Consider the following 20,237-nt stretch of genomic DNA (forward strand, 5'->3'; position numbering starts at 1 on the left):
TCAGAGAAAGTATAAATCTGTAGCTGGATGACACCCAGAGGTTAATGATTACCACCTGTTTCCTAACATCCACCCTGTTGAGCTAATCTACAATCACATTCTTTCATTCCGAGGGAAAGTGGAGGAGAGTCCCTGAGAACACGGTGTGTCTCTGCGGCGCCGTCGGTGAGTGTCACCCACAGTCATCAACGCAAATAATCATTTTGGATGTGTTTACATGTTTAGTTCAAGTCCTGACACGACACACAAAAATGGTTACACAAGACTGTCAAACGCCTGACTGGCGGAGTGGAAAGATCTAATAGATAAGATGAAATAAAAGAGGAGGAGATCTAATGGCAACTCCAGAGGATAATTCTGGATCCAGTCTTTCAAGTCACTTGGATGTGAATCAATTCATGCTCGTTATAGGAGGCAGTAAAGAGAGGAGGTCATTTGAATGTTATTCACAAATTTAAGAAGGTGACGGTGGAACAGTGCAAGTTTCTTTTTGAAACTGGAAAAATTATTTGATTTTTACTTTTAAATCCAAAAGTCTAAAATGAAAAAGAGAAAACTAATATTAGACTTAAAAGAACAAACAAACAAAAAAAAACAAAATGCATTTTTTCTTCAGTGAAACAGGATTCAGCCAACTGTTGTAGGTCGCTCTCTCAGACATGGATCATTATAAACAGTACAAAATTTTCAGATGTTTCCTGCAGATAAACCTGCTGCTTCTTCAGAAAGAAAACTCTCAGCCAAACTTGAAATACCTAAAAGTCCCAAGAGTCGGTGGCTATTCAGCTGGGTTTAGTTTCTCTGTGCACATCAAACTATAGCAGTTGGAACTGAGCGGCTCAAGACGCACATAAAGCATAAAGCTAGCTTAAAGTGATTATGTCCCAGGGATGTGATCAAACATGCAATGGATATTTGTCTTAGCGTTGATCCTATTGATGCTAATGTTAACATTCTTTTGCATTTTTATTACTTTGATGTCATTAGTTGCTGGGAAGTATCTGCATTTTAACATCCCAAACCCTCTGTGCACAAACATCTCATATTCAGTGTCTAAAAAGCCAGAAATAGATGCTTTAGTTTATCTATTAACCAGCCTTCTGCATGGCTTTAGAGTTCCTGTATTTACTGACAATGAGTAGCTAGCTTAGCATGTCCCACACACCACTCCAACTGTGCTGACGGGAGCAGAAAAGGAAAGTTTCAATGTGTTAGACGCTCACACGTATCTTTCTACAAATACACTACATAGGTAATAGGAAGTGGCGGACAGGAACTCGAGAGGCAGCATCTGTTTCCCTCTATTCATCCCCTGGTTGGGATGATGGTGACGATGGAGACAGAGCGAACATCCTGCATGGCGCGCTGCCTCTGCCTCCGCCACCGCGGCCTCGTCCAGATGTGCAGCTCAGTTTAGCGTCGTCTGTAAAATCGCTCATGCTGCCGTGCGTCATTTCTCCGCAGACAACCGCTCTGTAATAATTCTGGATGTCTGTCTGGTTCAGTGGCAACGATCGCAGTGACTGAGACCACCGCGTTTGAGCCAGATATTCATCAGTTAGTTGTTTTGGGACAAAATAAGAAGGAATAGCTCAGTGTTTTAACGTTGCACTCATTGCTTTCTATTTGAGAAAAAGAGATTTATTCTACTGTCATGTCTTTAAAGTAAATATGAAGCTAGAGGTTCCAAGAATACTTGGAAACTGTTTACATTTGCATAACTACTGGAAACAGCAAGTCTGAATCTGTCCAAGCACAATAAAGAGTTTAACTGCCAGTCATTCAAAGTCTGAACTGAAATGAATGCATTGTGTTTTGATTATTAAATTTGTATAGAAACCTAAATTAAAAGTCTCTGTGCCAAACCAAACTAACAGACTGTGTGTGGCATCAATTTTCTAATGTAACTCTCAACAAGAAGCCAAAACGTCAAACAACTTTTTAAAAATCTGCACAGTCCAAGTAATTCTGGACGTCGTCATCATCATCCCTCGCTCTCGTGCCTGTGAGGTTTGGAAGACTTACTCCCTGTCGGTCTCACTTATGTTCAGTCTCTCCATCTAATGACTTTACAGGACGACACTTCCTCAGGCCACAGTTCGGTAGATTAGAGCTGTGTTGGCTGCTGTTAGTCTTCCTCAGCATGCACACCAGCACCTCCTTTAGAGAGAACGAGACCAGTTTGAGTGCTGGGAATCCAAAACCATCTATCATTATCTGTTCCTCAGAAATCAGAAACGCCACGAGCAAATACCCTGAACAACAACCATTGAGTGAGTGAAACCAGGCCACGTCTTTAACAGTCATAGACTTAAGTCTCTCAGCTCCAACTCTATTCTTGAGTCCTAAGTTAGTAGTTGGACTGTTTCAGAAGTTACGTGTGCACCAGTACTCCACTAATGATAATAACTAATAATGATAGCTCTAAAATGCCTCATTCAGTCACATCAATTAAAACAGTCTGACCCAATCAGAGGGTGGTGTAAACCTTTAATAATCTGATCTCCTAACAACCTTGTAAATTCTTGATCTGCTGGTTCTTCTCTGGTTGGAATAAATCCATTCTTATTCTGGAGCATGTTTGCTTTACGTGTGGTAAATGTCAGATGAGGACTTTTGAGGAGGGACAGAAACATGGAGGTAGAAGAACAACCAGTTATTGAGAAGTGTTTAAAAAGATGAACCAAGCTGGAATCCGCGTGGATGGAGACTGTCTACCGATTCAGTTCAGTGTTGTTAAATATTTCCAGCAGATACAAATGCTCCACCGCTGAGCTTTTTGTTTAATAGTGAAATTTGAATGTTTTAATGGGGAAATCTTTGGGGTGTTGGTTCCCTTTTGGTTTCTGGTTGTGACTGGTTGACTGGTCTGGCTTCAGACAGACTCTCTGGTAGAAAGAAAATCATTTCATAACCAAATTAGTGTCCATTAGAACAGTTAAGTTCAGAATCAGAATGATTTCAGCCCTGTTGAAGAAGTATTTTCCATTTGAAAGGAGTCGAGACTTGGCCCAGATGTCTACTGACTAGACTACACCAGAAGTCCCAAAATATCAGCTGTTACTCCAAAAACAAGTTGAACTCTAGCATAGAATCAGTCACAGATAATTCAGACATGTTAAAGCAGTTCTTTCCTTTCTGGCATGTTGCACAGCACTTAGTAAAAATTTGAACAGGAACAACTCCGCCACCTCCCTCCAAAGTCCCACCGCTTCCCCCTTCCTGACCTTTGACGCTCATCTCCTCCACTGACACATGCGGTGGGAAAGTGAAGCTAGAGGCGGGGCTCTGGAGTCAGATTCAGAGGCACTGGTCAGAAGTGAAAACAGTAATTGAATAAAATTCTACATGTGCCCTTGTAATGTTCAGTTACCTTGGTAGTCTGATAAACTACCATTAACGTCATTATTAATGCTATTAATTATAGCATTTCAACGTCCCTTTGTTTACAGTCAAATACGTGATTTTTTTATCAGAATTCAGACATATTTTCTTGCAATACTGCTGCAGCGTAATATCGTACCTTGCAAGAACTGTTCTGGTAACGAGGAAGCTGCAGCTGTTTTGTTTGCAGGATATCTTTTAACATTGTTGAGTACTCGTAACAGGCAGCTAACGCTAGCTAATTTTAGCGCTTTTCGGACGTTTAGCTTCAACATTTTTATCTTTTCTCTAAACACTTAACTAGAGGTGACAGCGTTAGTCAACAGCCAGAAACTCGACAAATCATTTTAGTCAGACTGAATAAAATCATTGGTCAGACTTTTATTGAGGTGGATTTCTTTTACATTTCAGTGTCCCATAGCCTAGCTTATATGGAGCATTTTAAGATTACAAAATATAAGTGGAAAAATGCCAGAATTGCAAGTAAGAATTGCTTTAAAAGTTGTTTTTTTTTTCTCGTCTCTGCATCATAAATGGCGTCACTGTGCAATTAGCTGCTAACTCCAAGGCCCACCCAACTCTGACCCCGCTGAGTATCGAGGACCCACCCTGCCAGCGTGATAATAAATGGGTGGGCTTGTTTTCTTATCCAGGGGCAGCCCGCTTATAACACTTGAGCTCAGGAGTTTCGGCACCTCAGTAAACACATAGACATTTCACCAAATCTAGCCGCCTCTTAACTTCAGCCACTTTCCTCGATTATCTCCCGTTACGCCGCGGCATGATGGAAATGTAAACAGAACGGAGACACATAAGGTGTGAGTTTGTTTCTTAAACTCACAGGACATCTTTATTTAGATTACAGTCTTCAGTTTTTTACAAACAAGTATTAGCGCATTTGTCCCAGGGGGAAATGGAGGACATTATGACTGAAAGAAAACTTAAGGAAATAAAGACTTATGTGTGTGTTGTCTGTGTGTAAGCCATCATTACCTGTCTCTAATTCCATAGCAGGATGATTGATAAGTTGTTGGTGCTCATCTCCGATACCACCCACCTGTGGGAACTGGTTTTAGAGTTCACACACGTTCAGTCTGGTGAGAAAAGGGTGTTTCACACACACACACATACACACACACACACACACACAGATCAGATGTCTGGTAAATATCATGTCCTTTACTGTCTTAAAACCAGCAGGCCTGCTTGCCTTTGACCGGAATGAGAAACATGAGGTCAAGGCAGCTCCAGGCAGCGTTTGTGTTGACTCGTGGCTGATGTTTAACTCAGAGTTTACATTGCTGTGCTGGGTGGAGCGCCATCAGCGAACCCTGAGGAACAGCCGCGACAAACCGCTGTGCAAGTCACAAATGTTATCTGAGATTAGAAGTCAGATGTTTGAAATTTAAATCACATCAGACATTGACAAAAAGATATTTGTGATAGAGAGAAACACAAGACAAAATTCTGTGCCATCTTTGTTAAATTCAGTCCAATTCAAAGATGTGTCATTAGTAGAATTAAGTGGAATATGATTCTCACTTTAAAGGGCACTCATAAAGATTTATTACGGCACACACAGGGTAAATTTTCTATCGTACTATTGTTCTCCATTGTTACGTCCGTTGTGTCACCTCCTTCTAGAGATTTATCTTCCCTCTTGTTCCCAGCGTTTGATCCCAGAGTGATAACTTCCCTTTCATATTTGTATCTGTGAGAGTAGAAATTTAGTTGTGGAGTGCCAAGAGAAGAAAAAAAATCACTGAGTTTGTTTATAAAGGCCCAAAAACATCAAACCCACATTAAAAGAACTACAGAGAGGACACAGAGGGTGACAGTGACGACACATTATGTTGTTTGTATCTGGAGCAAAAAAAGTTGTTCTTTCACCACGGCCAGTGGTGTAATAGTACATATATTATTCATGAAAGGAAATAACTCCTCATAACAACAGGTGGCAGTTTGTATTTATCATTTATAAGAGGAAACCGCTAGGAGGAACTACTATTAGCTAGGAGGCTAGGAAACTAGGAGGCTAGGAATCTAGGAGGAGCTACTATTAGCTGGGAGCCTTGGAAGCTAGGACAAGCTACTATTAGCTGGGAATGTAGGAAGCTAGGAGGAACTACTATTAGCTAGAAGGCTAAGAAGCTAGGAGGAACTACTATTAGCTAGAAGGCTAGGAAGCTAGGAGGAACTACTATTAGCTAGGTGGTTAGGAAGCTAAGAGGAACTACTAGTAGCTAGGAAGTTGGCAGCAGATCATATTTTATTCATTGTAGCTGATCAAGTTGCAAAGATCTTACTTTATTTGAATGTTCCTTCTCTGCAGTGTTGCCAGATCCAGTGGTTTCACACCTTGTTGTTTTTGTTTTGTTTTTGTTTTGCTGGTAAATAAAGAGCTGAGTGGGTGAATTGAGTTTTTAATGTTCATGTCTTTGAAATAAACCCAAAGTGCATTTATTTACTCTTCCCAAGTAAGGAGTCTGTATACAAATGCGCCATTGGTTCATCAGTGGGCTTCATGACGCCATCAAGTTAGCTTCGTAGTGACCAGGTGTGTGGTATCAGATGTTATTGATGCCTACTTTTTTCTCGGTTGAACTTTTTTCAGCATTGTTTCGTCTTGATATGGCATCAAACTTAAGCAAAAGTCCCATGAAAGACTGCTGCATGATTGGGTGCAGCTTTACTGTGCAGTGAAGCATATCTGCGGCTGTTTTATTATTTGCATAAAATAAGTCTGTGTACGTATATACTCCCCCAGTCCTCTACGGTTTAATGAAAAGAAATCTAATTTGATGCCAGTGGTCTCCAGGCAAGCAGGTAGAACTTCTCATGGAAATGAAATGACTAAACTTTTCTCTGGGCAGTTTTGTGTGAACTTCTTTCTACTGAAAGTTCCTATATAGTAACAACATAAGGCGGACATTTCAAAACCTCAAAATGGCTTAATAGCTAAGTACCCACCCTATAGCAATTACTGCGTTTCCATTACCCCTCAAAATACACAAAACCTAAATATCGTAAGAAAAAAATGGTAATGGAAACAACTACATTGAAAAAAATCTCTCAAATATCACTAAAACACTTATACGCTCTCACAAGGTGGTTTTTCAGACGTATCGATACAAAAGTTTATCGCAAAAGTTCAATGGAACTACTTTTTTCGCATTTCTCCATTAAAGGTGTAACACGAAGATGACGCAGGGAGTCATGTGATCAGTTCATTTGAAGTCCATCTATCTCAAAGTCTCACATGACCAGAATTTAAGAGAATACAAGATATCACGAGACTTTACGAGAGTTACAACTCATTCGCAAAAAAACACGCTTCAATGGAAACTTATTGAAATTTCACAAATATCGCTTTTATTTAGCGAAAAACCTGTAATGGAAACACAGCTAATGACTCTCCTTGATAGCACAGACACACAAACGGTTTAGGAACAACTTAAAAAAAAAAAACATGACGAACAGTGTGTGTTTTGGAGGCACAAGGGAGACCCACACAATATTAGGAAGGTGGTCATAATGTTATGTCCGATTGGTTTATAATCATCACTATATATATAGCATCAGATATTTTTTTTCCATTACCTTGATGGTGATGCATATTGTTCCACTCTGCTCAAACTGACCCATCTGGAAAATGGACCACTAAAATAAATGAGTGCATCTCCTTCCTTCCTGTGGTCCGAGAGGGATGTGAGGACAAACTGCTCTCAGGTGTGATGCCAGTTTTCCAATTTGCCTCCCTGTCTTTTAATCTTTTGTCGTTTGTCCAACAGATGATGTACCGCGTTCCCTCGGACACATGACCCGAACATTTATGACCGCGAGTCCTCCGTTGACACCGTCAGTCCTTTTCCGTGGCATCAAATGGAAGAAGATTAAATCTTAAAAACTTACAAATGAATCTCAACTTTTCAAGTTTAAAGATAACTGTAAAATGTCACCCAGGATTCTTCCAGTTGAGAAGAATCGGTTTTTTGATTTTTTAGTATTTTATCATACACAATAGAGGAAGTCACTCAAAAGCACTGAATTTTTTTGTTACCTTCAAACCAAAATCAATATAATTTTGCGTATATTTCATCTTCATCATCCCATAATCACAAAAATGGATCACGGCGAAAGAATTAAGCCAGCTCTGACTAACACTAAAGACCCAAGACAGCAAAAATCTTTTGAGTTTTGATTTACCTCCTCCCCACGAGAAGAAAACCTCATCTGGGTAAACAGTGTGGAAGGGACACTTTTATCACAGGACTGTAATTCAGCCGGGTCAAATCTTTTATGTAAACAATCTGCCAAGTGCACCTTTAAATTTGCAACCTCATTCCAGATCATATAATTCAGCACAACTGCCTCCGCACTGGATTGTTTCCCCGAAAGTGTCCTGTCAGATATTGTCTCTCATTACCCATGAAAAGCAAAGATGGATGGAGCCAGATCAAAACAAGAGAGGGAGAGAACCAGAGAGTAGACGACAAACAAGAGGAAGGCGACGCTGTGATTTATTTGGAGGAGTGAGTCGGGCCTCGACATTTATGAGCTTGATGAGCCGGTTTCTGTTCTTCCCCCTTGCTCCGTGGCTCGGCTCCGTTCCTGCACTCGTCTGACAGTCAGTTAAAGCCAACGCCGGCAGGGAGGGCGGGGCCGTGATCAATATTTCATGGAAGTGGCTCAGCCAGACGAGACGTGGCGTGGCGTGGCGTTGAGGGGTGGGGGGTGTCGTCAGAGAGATGCACGGCGAAGAAGCTCAACAGCATTTCACATGCGTGCTCTATCAATCAGTGCGACTGAGAGCGATCGGGGCTGAAGAGCAGCACCAGGGCTCGATTTATTAGGCCCCAGCTGCCGGGCCCTGAGCTCATTTATAACCTAGAGCTGGATGGAAGTTGCCGAGGCCGATGCTTTACTTCAGTGTTGGAGCTGAAGCGACTCTGGGGCCTCACTTTAACTTTAGAAGTTCAGTATGTTGTGGTGTTTGTTCATCTTGTATTATATGTAATACAAGATGATTGTGACTAAAGGATGTGGTGATTTGAAGGGGATGATGTTGGCAAACTAAAGAAGAGGTTGTTGTTTTCTGCCTCAGTGCTCACATCTGTCTATATATATGTAAAAGGAAATCCACCGGGTCCCATGGCGTCGCTAGAGGTAAACACAAACCCACACACAAAACACAATGACTGTAGATGAAGATGCACAAACCGTCGTCAACCACAGTCAACTTTTCCTGACTCCACCTAACTTCCAGCTAAATCCAAAAATGGGTCAAAGTGGTGGAGCAGGAAAAATATTTCTGTATTTTGAGAGATGATGTAAAACAGGACTTGGTTGTTTTGCTTACTTCCTCTTTCTGTTCTCGTCCACTGGTTGACTAAGCTGAACAGCCAATGAGAGTGAGCTCTGTGACCTACTCGCTTAATATGAATATTGAGTGACAAGTTTGGTTGATCTCTGTCCGATTCAATTCAGTTTTATTTATATAAATAAAACAAATATTCTCAAGGTATTTTGTAAAATCTGCTTTGAAACCCAGCCTGGAACAAACTTGGGCCAGAGCAAGCATGTAGGCCATAGGTCTTCAACACGGGGTCCACAACCCCTAGGGTGTCTGCAGATGTACTGTAGGGGGTCACAAAATCTTTGGTTGATGAAACCATTTTTATATTTTTTACCCACTATTTTTATCTGTGAATTTAAATTTCCTTAAATGCACATTAACATGAATCCAACATATTTTAGTAAAGACACAACAGTTAACATGCTATACAGTAGTAGCAGAGAACTGCATGAGTAGTAATACAAAAGAAATTAGAGGACAGGAGCTCGGTGCGTAGAGAAAATAGAGGACATGTACTCAGTGCATCACCCCCCAAAACTACTAATTTATAGTAGGAAATTTTAGTTCTATAAGTTATATGTAATTAATACTAAGGAATTGAATATATGTATGTTGAGATTTCTTGCAGAGAATTCAGAAACGATGCAGAGTTTATGGGCCCAGTTATATAAATGTCATGATCTTTTGATTATGGTGAATAGAGTAGTTAAATAGAAAGTGCTGTGTTTATTAGCTGCAACAATGAGTTTTTATTGGGTGTTAGTGAAAAATAAAGTGTTTTCAATAAAGAAACCTTTATTGTCTTTTCCTGGTGTGAACTTTATAGTTGTGGTTGCAGCTGAAAATGTTCCCAACTTCCCAGTTATTGTGCCAGGTTCTCCAGTCTCTACATCATGATTTGTTCAGACCTTTTTAAAAGAGGACAGCAGAATAAACAGGCCCGCTAACACTCTGTGAAGCTTTTTGAAGTTCTTTTAGTTCCTACAACCTTTCCACAGACCTGTAAATCAAGCTCTGGATACACAGCGGATCAATTCATTATTGATTTTGGTTTTTCGCTACCAGGGAAAAATGCGACACATGCTGCAACCCGACACCAGTGAATGTCTGAGCATTGTCAACCCTCAGAAGAGAAACCACAGACTTGGGAATAAGTTGGGAACACATGTCTAGTTGTATGACAATATGTCACATCCATGTATTTACACAGCGGCTGCAAAGTTTTTTAAAAACGGAGAATGTGTTCAGTGTCAGTCCCTGAAAATCAAAGACTGTTGTTCGATAATCACACCGGGAGAGAGTTTGGCACAAACAGGCAGTTTGTATGTTTACATTTGCCTCAATAAACCAGCAGAACGTGTAGCAGGGACACAAATGTGGATAAGAAGGATTAAAGAGGGAATCATCCTTTCTGTCAGAAAACTATTGATCGTCAATCTATCAGTCGAATTAGTCTGTTCCAGACATGCACAGGATAAGTTTGCTTCTCCACCTGCATTAATCATCCTAACTCATATTCTGTTAGTTGATGCTTCTCTCCAGCTGCTATACATGGTTGACATGACAATAATTGTGTCTTCCAAGTTGGATTACTGTAATTCACTACTATCTGGCTGTCCAAATCATCCTTTAAAAAGCCTCCAACTGATTCAAAATGCCACCGCAAGCCACAGCAAGAGCATTGACAGGAATTAGCAAGAGATCATATTACTCAAGTTTTAGCTTCTGTCTTGAAGACCACATTGTACCATGTCATTCCAACAGATCGTTATGATCTTAAAGTGCAGGCCTACTTGTGGCTCTTAGAGTTTCAAAAAGTAGAATTTCCAGCAGGGCCAAAAGCCATTTAAAAAAAGGCAATTGGACTTGTAGAGTTTTCTTGAAGACGTATCGCCGCTCATCCGATACCTTCTTCAGTTCTAAGAGACTGGTGGGAGGTTTAAATAGGAAACTCTGTCGGTAAAAACCCACCAGAAACTTGCTTGACTTGTTTCTGTAATAACCAGAAACTGTTGCCACTAATTGCCCTAAATGGCTGGATACTTACCTGTCGTTAAGAGGGGGGCTCTTTGTCCCTTAACCACTTTCCCTATGAATGGTGCTCTAATGAAGCCATTGTGTACTGTAAATTGATGGTAGATTATACCTCAGTCCACCTCCTCTGTTAAGAGACGGTTTTCCCAATGGACATAAATGGCTTCCTTTACTCCTCTCTCTAACCATCTGTCTTCTCTGGCTAAGATTTTGATCTTCAAAAGAGTGTCCTCTGTCCTTCAGGTGTAGGTCGACCACTGAGTCTCCTGGCTCTCCTGTGTTGGAACATGCATGTTGTTTGGTTTCCCCAATGTACAAGTCCGTACATTCCTCGCTCAGGTTGAAACTAAGGTGGTTCCTGAAGTCTGCAAGTTTCCTCGAGGTTCTCTGATAGTCCCGCACTAGTCGACAGGTGCTGATCTGTGAAGGTTCTCAGTCAGCCAGGTCATGATAATCCAAAGGCAACTGGACTTGTAGAGTTTTCTTGAAGACGTTTCTCCACTCAACTGAGTAGCTTCTTCAATTAGTGGCAACATTTCCCGGTTCTTACAGAGGCAAGTCGAGAAAGTGTTGGACAGGTTTTACCCACAGTGTTTCCTATTTAAACCTCAACTTCGCACCAGTCTCTTAGAGCTGAAGAAGCTACTCGGATGAGCGGTGAAAGTCCAGTCTTCTCCAAGTCTAGTTGCCTTTTTTTAAATGCCTTTTGGATTACCTTGACCTGGATGACTGGGAAACTTCAAACACATTGGAGGTTGAGCCTTCAGCTATCCAGCTCCTCTCCTGTGGAACCAGCACCCAGTTTGGGTTTGGGAGGCTGACACTCTCTTTACTTTTAAGATTAGGCTTAAGACTTTCCTTTTTGTTAAAGCTTATAGCTACGTATAGACTGAACCATCTCTCAGTTATGCTGCAATAGGCCTAGGCAGCTGGAGGACTTGGCACTTAGCACACGTCCTCTTCCCTCTTCTCTCTCGCTTCTATCCTCTAATTTGTTATCTAATATCTATTCCACCCGTCAAATTGTGTGCTACTACTGTTATGTTACTAACACTGTTATGTGTTCCTCTTTTCTCAGCTCTCCTTCAGGCCGTTTTTCAGATTGGATTTTGTAAAGCGTCTTGTTTGCTCGACGTGGGGTAAACTTCAGGTGAGGATTGAAGATCAGTAGTGATTTATGTTTTGGTGCTTGGTTAACACATCTATCTTAAAACCTCTTGTTTTATTTAGTGCTAACAGTTGAGTTGGGATCTAATTAAGAGTTTAAGCAACATATGAATTGTCAGTAATTAGTGCTTAAGGAGACGGATTGATGGATTTTGTATATTGGTGCCATATTTGCCAACAACATATGGATTTGACGTTGAAAGAGAAGAAAAACTTTCAGGAGGAAAGGTTGTAAACTACACTGATAAAGTTTGTGCTGTTAAATAATCTTTAACTTTCTATTTTCTAGCCAGTCTTGTACAGTGCAGCCCCACTAATACAAGTTGACTTACTCATAACTGTTGCCCCCACGTTGAGATCCTTAAATGTATGTTTATATTGCGTCCCCGCTGGCCTCATCTGTCCCGGTCTTGATGCAGGTTGACGTGGCAGAACGGCAGCTCAGGCCCTTCAAGCTGCTCCTGCTTCATTATTTATGATCCGAGTCTCTTACTCAGTTGTCAGTGTTTTCATTGCGGATGTGGATTCAGACGCGTTCTGCCCCAGAGGAGAAACCCGTCTAAATAAATAATATTGCTGACAAGCTCGATAAATCATGAGCTAAGCGCTACTTGTTACTCACGGGTCGGTGCTCTGGGTAAGCTCTGGTAAAAAGGTTAATGATGGAGGGGATCTAATGTGCTGGGGGTCAGAGCACACTGTTAAAGCAGTGTGTGATGGCTTATTGTCAGGGTGCTCTTTTTTTTATTGTTAAATTGATGTAAAGAAAAAAGTTAGACAGACTTTCACTGCCGACATATTTGTTGGCGGCAGAAAGTTGGTCTGAAGTCTCCTCGTTGGGAAGTGATTCTGCTCTGGGCCAATCAGATTGTTGGGGCGGGCCTTTATGTGGTAGACAGAAGTAGGAGACCGTAGTAGTGTACACATCATCTGAGTTGAATCAGTTTACAACAAAATGGCTCTGATTCGTCTTTTCATTTAGCACGACCGCTAAGAAGAAAATTAGATTTTTATGTTTGCTACGTTTGTAACAATTCACCTTTTCGGGTTGAAGTTACTTACACACAAGGAGGATCTTTTCAGGATGGATAATTATTTCCCTTTAAGTGAAATGAATACTATAGAGAAAGTCTAACCCACACTTTGTCCGTAACCTCTCCCCCAAAAAATACAAAAATAAATAAAAAATGAATCGAGTGTAGCCCGTCAGGCAAATGAAAGTTGGCTGCTGGCACGATGGGACCTGTTGGGCCTTTGTTTGTTTGCTTGCTAACTGTTGCTAAAGGTGGTGAAAGTGGTGGTAAAACTCAACAAGATGACCTGAAGAGCATGAAGCATGAAGTACTGGCGTCATTGGGGTCCTCGCTTATAACAGATGCCTCACGTTTCTGTGAAATGTTTCAGCAGCTGCTGGACACAACAATACCTGCTTCAAGAATTGTTGTAATTAACATTATCTCGTTGTAATAATTTGTGCAGTACCTTTTTTCTTCTGATCAAATATCTGCAAAACCAACCACCGTAACCAGCCTCAGTTGTACCGTGTGTTTCAAGCTAATTAGCAAACGTTAACCCGCTATCATGCTAAACTGAAGAAGAAAAACTTTGTTTCCTTAGTTAATCTGTAGTGTTTCATGCTAACCTTGTTGTATTTCAGAGTCTAGATTACCAATGGGAATGAATGACAGTTGATTGACCTAAGACTCAAATACAAAGTGAAATCGCCATCCACGACTACGACGGTTCCTGCCACCAAATCCATCATGCTGATAGCAGGCCTGGAGTGTCTGGTGAACCCCAGATGGAGCAGAGACGTCATTGACAATATTTCCTTTTCAAATAGAAAAGGTTACCTAGGCAACCAGGGCGAGCTGGGCTGGGCTGGGCTGGGCTGGGCTGGGCTGGGCTGGGCTTTTGTATTGGTATTGTATAGCATCTTATTACGTCATAAAAAGAATATGTGAATATGAATTTGTCGTTGATTGACACTTAAATAGAGTTTTTATTTGGAAGTTTAGATTGGACCTTGTCAGCCATTTTGACAAAAATGGGTTTAGTTCATTTTAATCTAATGAAATAATCTTCTTGTTATTATGATGTGTAAAGTGTGATATAAGGGTTAGGCTCATCGAGTAAAAGTTCTGGTTCTTTTTGTGTTATTGCTCAGGATAGATGACTCTGGTGTCCTTGTCTCTTTTCAGATCAAACCAGCCTCTGAAAGCCTCGGTGTGCATCTTTAAGACGAGCAAGGCCGTGCGAGGACAGAGCAGGGAGGTGAGACGTTGTGTGCCGTTATCACGGCGGCCGATCACTGCTCGACAAAAGCTGCTGTCGAAACGCACAATGCACAATTTCAGTCGGACCGCACACACACAAAACCAACACGATATCAGAAGGTCTCGTCTGTCTGACGCGGCCTGTGACAGTGATGAGCTGTTTTAAATATCCGGCTGCAAAATATAAAGCTGCATCTGTCACTGGCTGTGTGGCATAATGCGTTCACTAACCATAACCTGGGTGTAACCTTTACCTTTGGACCAAGTCTTGTCTCAGTCAAAGACTCAGTGACATCATAAAGCTAGAATTCAATGAAAACCCGGCCCCTACTAAAATACCTGAAGCACTGTTGTATCAAATTGAATCCATCTTCTTTTACATGTTAAAATCCTGATAATTAGAGCTGCACGTGAAATGCCCCGACGACGACCACGTTTGATCCCCAAGACACACAAATCTCGGTGTCTTACTCCAGATCACTAATACTAAACACACACACACACGCTGTCTGTCTGTCTGTCCGTCTGTCTGTCTGTCTGTCTGTCTGTCTGTCTGTCTGCAAGCAAGCTGTCATCAGGGATTAACTCCACACACACACACACGCACGCTTTCATACACTATCCTCTTTTGTCCGAGCCGGACAGATGTTTGTGTGTCGGCGTCCTCAGCCTGAAGGACTCAGGGAAACTCATTTATTTGCTTTGCTGTGTTGTTGTAAGCTTTTGTTTGTTGTGCTCGTGCTGTTCTTCTTTGTTGCATTTTTTTTTCTTTTCATTACGAGGTTTTCAGTTTGTTCTGCGTAATAAGGTTGACGTCACTACTTCCTAAAAAAATAAACTCAAATCCCAAGAACAGTTTCACATTCATTTGCGTTAATGTGCCACCCACCTCGACCAGACCGGGGACCCCACCCCATAGCAGTGACACTCCTTGATGGCAGGATGCAGCCTGACACAGACACACACAAAAACGGTTTAGGAACAGCTCATAAGACCCAATGGCCCCCACACATGAACCCCCTCAGAAGGCCCATGTCCATTCTCTGATGAGCCACAACTGTTTTGGAGGCACAAGGGAGACGTACACAATATAAGGAAGGTGGTCATAATATTGTGCCTGATCGGTGCATAAAGTGAATGCATAAGCTGCTGCATCAGTCAAATTATGTGATGCACACACACACAGAGTATGTTCTCCCTTCAGCTCGTGTTTCTAGGTTATATAAACTTTTTGGTATAAAGATGTGTGCAGCTGCTGCTAACTGGCTTCATACCATCCCCACGCTGTTTCCACCAGGGGGTCCAACGCACAAGCAAAATACCCCGCTAACAAGATTGCATAACTTGACCGCATCGTCTCCTCATCTCTGTTTGCCTATTTATCTCTGCGCGCATCCCCTGCAGCTTAAAATGCTAAGTTACATAATTTGCAGTGTTTTGGGTGAAGTGAACGGTCTCACTACAGAGGCCAAGCACAGCACCAGGAGGTCAGAGACACACACGCGCTCGGCGGCTATTTAAGAGTAATTACGCCTTTCATATTACATCATGCCGTGTTTGCCTACTTGCGCAATCGTTTGCTTTGTTGGAAAGTTTATACAAAGATGTTAACTCCTGCTGCAACTTGGATACGTGTCAATATATGTGTGTGTTTCAATGGTGACTAAAAAAACTGTGTGAAACTGAAACAGAAGCTGTTTGTGTTTCATAAGCTTTTAGCAAATGAAAGAAGAGCGGATTGGATTCAGAAGGAGGTGCTTGGGGTGGATGGTGGGCATAGAAAACACACAACAATTGAGTCCTAAAAATTAGGCAAAGAGGTGGAACTGAGGCAGGAGACTGTTGCCGAGGTAGACGGCTAGCAACTTCTGAAAGCACCCACCTGTCACTCAAAGAGACCACACCCCCAAACTCTGTGACTCAAAGACTTAAAGTCTTTGATTTACAGTCAGGAGATTTGCGATGTTGCAGCAATTTACCAAATAAATCCAAACAAATACCAAATAAATCCAAAAAAATAGAAAAAGTCAATAAGTGTATCCATTCATGTCACATTTAGAATAGATTAAAAAAAAAGTTTGATTAATTTGAGTTAATCGCGATTAACTAATTTAATCTATTAACAGCTATTTCCTTGTCTTATTAACGTTACAGGTTCCTGGAGAGTCTAAATGTGAGAACCTGGCTCGGGTGGAGGCGGACAAGGAGAAAGGAGAAAAGAGTCGCCAGGAAAGCAGAAAGCAAAGAGGTAGAACGAAGAGTCAGTTGATATCAAATGAACCTGACGGTGTAACTAAACCGCAGCCAAAGACACAGGAGAGAGTTGGTGTCGTTTGCCGGCTCGGATCCTTCCAACGTCGACGTCACACAGACTAGATGGTGGATCAGCTGATGAATTTATACAGATTTGACAACCAGCCAGAGTAGGAAAAAAAAAACATAGCGGTATCAGATGACAGCTGACATATTGAGTGACACATTTACATGAGACAGAGATCAGCAGACTGACACTCAACTGAGCTGTGAGACAGTCCCTCTGGGAAAATGTTTTACCTGCACATGACAAATAGATTTATTGTCGTGTTGACATAACGTTAATAAAACATATGCAAACTATTTTTATTTGTTTGTTTGTTTGCGTTACACTGCAGTAGCAGCAGTTCCACAGCTTTTATTTCTAAATCTTTAACTATGAGTTATTTCACTTTAACTCCCACATCATTTCCTTTCAGTATTTACACTTCTAGCCCTTTCACCTTTCCTACCACTTTTGCAGTTTATGTACAATTAAATATACAGCTTACCATTTAAAAAAAGAAAAGAAAAGAAAAACTCAGTTTATTGTCTACACAGTCGCTTCAACTCCTTTCACTGATTGATTTTCAACTGATAATTCAACAACTTCTTGAAATTTACATTCTTTAACTGAGAGCTTCATTTTATCTCTTCAGCTTGAGGAACACTTCAGATTCCTTCATGTGTGACACAGTATCTTCACATCACTTCACAAATTTCGCTAATTTTACTTCATTTTTCATACACACATTCTCTTCAACTCCAGTGTTTGCACTTGTCAGCTGACAAATCTTTTTAATGTTTCATGAAATTTTGTTAAACTCATGTGATCTGCCAGTTTCATTGCTCACGTCTCTCATGTTTACCCAAGTTTTTTCTTTCCTCTGGTAGTTATGCTTCTTTCAACTCTTCAGCTCCTTTTAGTGTTTACACTTTCAACCTGACAACTGAGGTCCTTTCAGTGGTGTCATCTCTTATTATTTAACTGAGAGTTCATGTGTATCAATAGCTGCTTAATTTGACACCCAAACTCCTTTCAGTTCGAAGAAGATGACCCTTCTTTTTCTTGTTTTATACAGAACCATTCTTCGGCTTCTTCGGCTCCGTTAAATTTCACAAATTCCGCTTGCTTCCTCACATTTTTCACTTCAACTGTTTCCAGTACCTCACTTTGTCGGAATTCGGTGCTTATGCAAAAGCAGAAAGTTTAAATTATTACACCATATATGTTCTTTATAGGCAAGGCTTAAACAGACGACTTTAAATGTTCACGTTCAGCTGACACCTCAAATTCTTTCATATTCATACACCATACACTTCCACTGCTTTCGGTGTTGACTATTTAGATGATATTCTCTTTTATAAACACTTCAGATGTAATTACAGTTATTACATGTAATCATTTTCTTTCAGGACTAGTGAAGTGATGTGAAACTCAACACTTTCTGTCCTTGAAGGCTAAATTAACACTTCAACTTAACACTGTCACCAACTTTAGCAGATTCAAATATTTCAGTTGCAAACTCTGCAGCCACACACATAAATTTAGCCTTTTGTAATTCCTGCAACATCTCTCGGGAGTTCTTGTTTGTATTCTTACTGCATTAAACTCTGGTGAACTCCTTCTGGTCTGCATGTACCAGGCTCACTAATGAGACACGGGCTCAGCAGATAATGCTCTGAACAGCAGGGTGTGGCTCGATCATCGCAGAGATGCTTCACTGAACAAGGAGAACTGGCACCGATTTAAAACCTTTGTTTGGAGAAATGTCTGAAATTCCTTTGGTTGAGCCCATGAGATGACTGAGCCATCTTGACGACGACGGCTACGTCATAAATAACACGTTATGAGATGTTAAAATTAACATTCTCCTCTTTTTCCTAAATCTAAGACCTCAGAAAGTAGCAGCACAGTAGACGACGTCTCCATTCTAGAGAGTAACCTGCTCTTGTTGAATATTAAGTGCCACATAAGTGCCACAGATGAATGTAGATTCCATTGACTTCATTTATTTTGGGTGCATGCATAACACTTGAAACTAAATTCTGTTTCTTTCTGTAAAGTGGGTGAGCTGACCCTGTGAGGCGGCCCCTGAAGGACATGTGAAGGGATGTGTAAGCCGAGCTTCAGCTCTCTGTTTCATCCTGTCATAATTAATGCAGCAGTTCACGCAAGAGCGATCAGGAAGCAGCGATTAAACACAACTATCCATGACGACTGTGACGGGACAACGGGGGGGCGGGGAGGGGAGCGGAGGGGGGGAGGTTAAACAAAACCACGTCTACACAAACACACACATGCCTTTCACTGAGGAGCTCTGCGGCCTGAAGGAATGCAAACTATGTTTCTTTGAAAAACCTAAAATTTGCGTGTGGGCGCCGTGTTTAGCCAAGATGGGAAGTCGTCTCTAAAGGGCAGTGACGCACGTTTTTCTGGTGTGGGTGAGTCTGGTTTTGGGCACCGCTGCCACTAGCTGGAGCGACGAGGGTCGGACAAAACAAAACGAAGGCTCTTCTCGTTTTTCATCTGCATCTGAACATTCAAATACACAAATAGTTTCATGTTAGTTCAGGGGCCACATACAGCCCAGTTTGATTTCATGGGGGCTGGACCAGTAAAATGGTAGCATGTAATAGCAATAGCATAATTATAACTCCAGATCACTCTGTTTGTTTTAGGCCAAAGAATTCCAAAGTATATTACGAAAAGGTTTACACTTAATGAACTATGCTTTTACAAAACGTTTCCTAATTTAAAAAAAAAAAAAAAAAAAAAGGAAGTGCAATTTTGCTGTACAGCTGTCTACTGTTTAGTTCTGGGTGTAGCAAACAGTGGACAAATTAGGTAAAGTTATTTTTTATTGAAAATTTGCAGTCTTTTTCGCACTTTGCAGCTTTATGCAGAGGGGGCCAGATTAGATCCTCCAGTGGTCCGGTTTTGGCCCGCAGACCCTATGTTTGACACACCTGATCTGAAGATCACCATGGTTCAGGAGAAGCCAGGTTTGCATGGCGGTCTGTAGCTCTTCCTAGCTTCCTTTTTTTGTTTGTTTGTTTGTTTTTGGTCTTTCAAGTTTGCTTTTAAAATAAAAAAAATGTAAAAATATAAAAAAATAAAACTTTCTTTAATTCCGTGGCTTAAAACAACTAAGAGAAAGTTAAGATCAGACTTTATTTTATTTCCATTATCCAATTATATTCTTTAACTTGTTGCACACAAAAACTAGCGCAACAAGTTAAAGAATATAATTTTTAAAAAGTTGAATTTTCCTTCAATTTAACAGGAAGTGGTCTCACTGGCATCGATCATCATATTCAGCACTAAAGAAACCTGGTGCTTCTCCAGATTCACATAGCCGACACTACAAAGTCATGACCTTTGGACCAACACAAAAGATTTTAAATCATTGAAAGTTTGAAAAAAACTTCTTTGTTTTCTCTGTTTTCTTCATTAATATCTTAATGTACAAAAGATAAATGTGGTTTTGCTCTAGTCTAAATCCAAGTCTAAATCCAAACTGAAAAGCTACACAGCTCGTCCTAGCCTCCCAGCTAAATGCAGCTCCTCCTGTTTTCCCCTTTTGAATAATAAATACCAGACTATTATTTCCTTTCAACCTACATGCTGTAGTCTTTGTGACACAGGCCACACGAGGCTACGCCATGGCTGACAGTTGTTTGTTATTGTAAAACTCAATAACGACTAAATGAAGCAACACACCGAC

At 40.9% G+C, this 20,237-nt stretch overlaps 1 long non-coding RNA gene across 1 annotated transcript; it reads left to right on the forward strand.

Moving 5' to 3' along the window:
* The first annotated feature begins 112 nt into the window (after positions 1 to 112).
* LOC125015535 lies at positions 113 to 16,761 on the forward strand. Its single transcript, XR_007113612.1, has 3 exons — positions 113 to 165; positions 14,143 to 14,215; positions 16,372 to 16,761. It is a non-coding gene; the product is annotated as an uncharacterized LOC125015535 (long non-coding RNA).
* Positions 16,762 to 20,237: the final 3,476 nt, after the last annotated feature.

The sequence above is a fragment of the Mugil cephalus genome, chromosome 10, assembly GCF_022458985.1.
Source record: "Mugil cephalus isolate CIBA_MC_2020 chromosome 10, CIBA_Mcephalus_1.1, whole genome shotgun sequence".
In the NCBI taxonomy this organism is placed as follows: Eukaryota; Metazoa; Chordata; class Actinopteri; order Mugiliformes; family Mugilidae; genus Mugil; species Mugil cephalus.